The sequence below is a fragment of the Mobula hypostoma genome, chromosome 22, assembly GCF_963921235.1.
Source record: "Mobula hypostoma chromosome 22, sMobHyp1.1, whole genome shotgun sequence".
NCBI classification, from domain to species: domain Eukaryota; kingdom Metazoa; phylum Chordata; class Chondrichthyes; order Myliobatiformes; family Myliobatidae; genus Mobula; species Mobula hypostoma.
The window spans coordinates 51,827,548-51,833,547 of NC_086118.1; positions in this window are offsets into that span (position 1 = coordinate 51,827,548).

The following is a 6,000-nucleotide window of genomic DNA, read 5'->3' on the forward strand; positions in this document are numbered from 1 at the left end:
GGCCGCCTGTGCATCAGGGTTACACACGTCTTCTCTGTTAAGATCATAACCCTTTAGGAGGACATCATGCTCGACTCGAGTGATCACATTACTGCTGCGGACAGGTGCAGGTATTTGAACAAACCTCATGCAGGCAGTATCAGAGCTCAGGAACAAAGCTGAGGTTTTAACCAGGGAGCCAACCAAGCCAAAATCTCTCAAGTGAAACTTGCATCTGGTTTTTGATGGTGATTTTTATCAAATGTCAGGCGAGTAACCAGAAAGGATGGACAGAAATCGCTGTGTCCTCAGCATCGGTGGTGCAGGGGTAGTGACCTCGCCTGCCATGTGGGTACTCCCAAGGGTTCAATTCCCAGCTGGTGCTGTACTCCTGAGATTGGAGATATCCAGTGACTTCTCCCTTTGCGGCCCCACCATAGGACTTTGTACCTTCGTCCCATGACCACGTGGGTTTCCTCGGGGTACTCCAGTTTCCTCACACAGTTCAAAGACGTACAGTTAGGGTTAGTCAGTTGTGGGCATGCTATGTTGGTGCTGGAAGTGTGGTGATACCCACGGGCTGTCCCAGCACAATCCTCGGACTGTTGGTAGACACAGGTGACACATTCCACTGTATGTTCAGAGTACACGTGACAAATAAAACTCACCTTTAGCATGTATCACCAGAGCTCTAGACGATGAGTCATTAAATCATTTTTTTTATATCTCAGCAGAGGTTTTGATCTGGGGAGAATAGTTAATTCGTTGTTAGTGATTATTCTGAAACAAGGATAAATATTTCCAAAATCACCAGGTGTCCCAGGATTTAAAGTAAAATTTGATTTATTGTCATACGCAAACGTGCATATATGTACAGGTGCAATGAAAAACTTAATTACATCAGCATTAGACATGCAATCAGCCACACAACGTTCACAAGAAAAATGAACAAAAATTGTAGACAATTGTTACAAGAACACAGAACTAAGAAATAATATCCATTGTAGTCCAAGGTGATCGTAGTGCTGCTATAATGAATTGACTTTATTATTTGCATCCTTCATATACTGTACCTGAGGAGTAAAGATCTTTACGTTACGCCTCTGTCTAAGTGTGCAATTTATAGCAGTTTATAATAAATAGTATGTACAACAGGACAGTCATCATAATGTAGAAATACTGTTGTGTCAGCATGAGTTAATCAGACTGATGGCCTGGTGGAAGAAGCTGTCCCGGAGCCTGGTGGTCCTGGCTTTTATGCTGCGGTACCGTTTCCCGGATGGTAGCAGCTGGAACAGTTCAAGAACTGAATGGTTTGAAGGGAAATTGCTGCTCTTCAACCTGGTCGTGTGGGACTTCAGGCTTCTGCACCAACAGTTTGATGAGAGCTGTGCGAAGATTGCACGGCCCAGATGGTGCGGATCTTTGACGATGGATGCTGCCTTCTTGAGACAGCCCTTGTAGATACTAGCGATGTGCCTGTGATGTACAAGGGCTGAGTCCAACACTCTGCATCTTACATTTCTTGGAAAGTAGTTTAGTAATTCCAAGACGTAGCACACATTCTCCTAATTTAAAACGTAAATTATTTCTAGGTTTGACCTTGAAGAGGGAAGGACTTGAAACCAATGAGTAGCCACAGAGAGCAGCATCCATTATTAAGGACCCCCAGCACCCAGGTCATGCCATTTTCTTATTACCACAGGGAGGAGGTACAGGAGCAGAACAAGAATGTAAACTCAAAGAGAGGTACCAGCCTGTGAGTGAGAATGGGGGACTGAATGTTTAAGAATTTCGTGTGTGTGTACACACATACATTACAGGAGGATTTTGATCAGGATTGGCAAATGGCATTCAATTCAGTTCAGTGCAAAGTGTGGTATTTTGGACAGCCAAACCAGGGTTGGATTTGTCCTCCCAAATCCCTCTGTTCCACAACACCCTCCGGGCCCAGCCATTCACCGTAGAAGTCCATAGTTTGCTGAAAGTGGTGTCACAGGTGGTCAAATCAAATCAAGTTTATTGTCTTTTAACTATATAATGTATATAGAAATGAGACGTTTCTCTGAACCAGAGTGTGAAGCACAGTAGTACACATAACACAAATGGCACACAATAACTTATGAAGATAGATGAATCACACATAAATCCCAAACTAAAGTGCAATAATATTAAATATTGTACTGGAACAGATTAACCGGTGACACCTTGAATGTGATGCGGCAGTAAGCTGAGAATCCTAATGGCCTGATGGAAGAGATTGCTCGCCACCCTGACTGCTCTTGTCTTTATGCATCGGAGACTCCTGCCTGATGGTAGAAAGTCAAGGAGGAGGCTGGATGGATGGGTGGGATCCCTGATAATACTAAAGGCCTTGTGTACACAGCGCTCCTGATAAATGTCCCCGATGGATGGTAGGGAGACCCCTATGGTTCTCTCAGTCCTTTGTAGGGACTTCGCTGGTCCAATGCTTGATTCTTCCATACCAGATGGAGATGCAACTTGTCAGGATGCTCTCAATGGTGTAAAACTCTGTTAAGATGGGGGGGGGGGGGGCTCAGTCTTCCTCGGAAGTAGAGACACTGCTGTGCCTTCTTGTTCAGGGAGGTGATGTTAAGGGATCGTCGAGGTCATCCATGACGTATACCACCGGGAACTTGGTGCGCTTAACTCTCCCGATGGAGGAGCCATGGATTCGCGGAGGGGGATGGTTCGTCTGCACCTTTCTGAAGTCCACAACGATTTCCTTTACCTTCTCCACGTTCAGACTAAAGTTGCTCTTCTCACACCAGTCCACCAGCCACTCCACTTCCTCTCTCTACTCCAGCTCATCATCGCTGTTGATGAGGCCAGCCACTGATGTGTCATCCACAGCCTTGAAGAAGGTGTCTAGTATGTAAGTCAGGGCACTGGGATGGACTTTCTTTGTGCACACCAGTCCTGAACTCTGCTTGCTTTTACTGTTTGCCCGACTTGCTTTTCTCTTCTCTACACACTGGATGTTTGATGTTCTTTTTTGTAGTAGGTTCGTTTGTTTAGTGGCTTCCTGTAGGAGACGAATCTCAAAGTTGTTTGATAATAAATGTACTTTGAACTTCAAAGAGTCGATGTGTTGCAGTTAGTTGAACGAGATGTTGGTGAGACTGCATTTGGAGTATTGTGTACAGTTTTGGTTGCTCTGATGGAAGACATTAAATAAGAAAGAGTCTGGAGAAATGCTGCCAGAACTCGAGGGCCTGAGTGATCGGGAGATCTGGGACAGAGAACACTGAGGGGTGACCTTATATAAAATCATAAGGGGCTTGGGCAGTGAATTTCCCACAGTCTTTTTCCCAGGGAAGGGGAACCAAAGGTTAGAGGGCATAGCATTCAGGTGAGATTTAAAAAGGACCGAAGGGCAACACAGAGGATTTAGAGATACAGCACGGTAACAAGCCCAACGAGCCCACACCCATGTGGCCAATTAACCTATTCACCCACACACAGGAATGTGGGAGGAAACCAGAGCACCCAGAGGAAACCCACGTGGTCAAGGGGAGAATGTGACAGGAACTGAACCGAAGTCTCTTGTTGTAATAGTTCAACACTAAACTCCGCCCTAAAGTGCCAGCCCGTATGGTAGGAGCTGCCTGAGAGAGTGATCCCGGCGGGTTGGATTAGTACACAGAGAGGAAGGGTTCTGAGGAATATGGGTCAAATGGGACTAGCTTGGTGGCTACGTGGCCAGCAAGGATGCGATGGGGTGCAGAGCCTGCATTACTCTGTGTGTGTGGACCTGTGAGGATATTTTTGAAGATTGGGGCAGGGGAGGACAGACATGACCTTACTGAATGTGGAGATGGGGAGTCTTGGCTGTGATCGGACAGGTGATGTAAGGTTATGTGCCAGCTAATGGGATGTGGAAAGCAGACGCCGGAGGGGGTAGACGTCTGGGTCAAAGGCTCGAGGAATCGAGTTGTGTTTATTTTCTTCAGCACAAGGACAGGGAGGAGTGGGTACAGTAAAGAACCTGCCTGCAGCCGTATCTCAGGCACGTAGAAGTGGATAACACACAGGATATAAATTATACAAAACAGGAAAGGGTAATGAAGGACTCTGCAGAACAAGACATAGCCAGTGGTGGAGTGGCTTCTGCACCAGACTTTGAGGCAAGAGGTCCCAGGTTCGAATCTGGCCGGCTCTGTGCACGCTTTCCATCGTGTTGGGTTGAGCGTCGAGCTAGTAACTCAGCCTCGTAAAACACAGACAAAACATGCTAAAGAAAAGGCTAGGTTGCTGCCCAATGTGCCACACAGCTCAGAAAGGGACGACAACAAAACAAGACATCAGTGGGAAAAATCAAACAACACATAGACAAGTCTATGATAGTGTTTGAGGTGGTCTGTTGTTCTCCATTGCTGAGGTAGAGTTAGGGATGTGAGAACTTCTTAGTCATGGGAGAATAGCTGTTCCTGAATCTGGTGGTGTGGGACTTTAGGCTTCCCTATCTCCTGCCTGATAGAAACAGGCAGAAGAGGGCATGTTCATTTGTTATGTACCGTGTGGTATGACATGGGTGATCGCGATCTTCCATGACCATGATTGTTCTTGGCAAATTGTTCTACATAAGTGGTTTGCCGTTGTCTTCTTCTGGGCAGTGTCTTTACAAAACGTGTGACTCCAGCCATTATCAATACTCTTCCGAGATTGTCTGCATGGTGTCAGTGGTCACATAACCAGGAATTGTGATACGCACCAGCTGCTCATCCGACCATCCACCACCTGATCCTATGACTTCATGTGACCCTGATCGGGGGCTAAGTAGGTGCTACACCTTGCCCAAGGGTGACCTGCAGGCTAGCGGGGGGAAGGATCGCCTTACATCTCCTTTGGTAGAGACATATCTTCACCCCGTCACCCAAGAAGACGACATAAACCTGTCCAAATGTCTTTCAACATTGTAATTGTGCCCAATTCTGCTATCTTCTCTGTCAACGTGTTCCATACAATCATCACCTTCTGTATGGAAACATTTTCCCCTCTGCCTTAAACCTATGCCCTTTCATTTTCGACTTCTCTACCCCTGGAAAAAGACTGTGACTATCTATCCTTTTAATGCCCCTCAAAGTTTCGGGGCAGTACAGTCACAGCGCCAGCAACCGGGGTTTCAATTCCCGCTGCTGTCTGTAAGGAGTTTGTACGTTCTCCCCATGATCACATGGGTTTCCTCCGGGTGCTCCGGTTTCCTCCCACAGTCCAAGGTGTATGGGTTACTAGGTTAATTAGTCACATGGGAGGAACTGAACAGCCTGGGTCTTTTGGGCCAGAGGGCCTGATACCGTGCTGTATCTTTAAATAAAATAAAGTAATTTTATAAACTTCCTCAGCCTCCTTCACTCCAGAGAAAAACAATCCCCAGCCTATCCGTTCACTCATTATCGTTCAGCTCTCCACTTTTTATGTACTTCGAGCAGCAGCTCAGTAACAGGCCTGCCCCGCCCAATTACACCGTATCACCAGTTAACCCACTAACCTGTATGTCTTTGGTACTAACATGGACACGGGGAGATGGCAACATCGCTACGAATCTATTCTGTTCCGGAGAACACAGGCACACACACACACACACACTTTCACACACACTCTCTCACACACACACACACAAGCACAGGTGATATGACGAGGGCACCTTGGTGATGCAGTGGTTAGCATCGTGATGCTGTTACAGCTCAGGGTATTGGATTTCAGAGCTCAGTTCTGACCGTCTGTACGTCCTCCCTGCGAGAGCACAGGTTTCCTCCGGGTGCTCCGGTTTCCTCCCACAGTCCAAAGACGTACCGGTTAGTAGGTTAATTGGTCATTGTAAATTATCCCGTGATTAGGCTAGGGTTAACCCATGGGCCGGAGATTTATCTTGGGAAGAAACTACAGAGGCTCACAGTGTGGAAAGATGACAACTCGACAAGGTCATTCTGTGTCATGAGCCAGTGTTCTGACCTGTACAAGAGTGTGGACAGAACACAGCTTCATCATGGTGTGGAC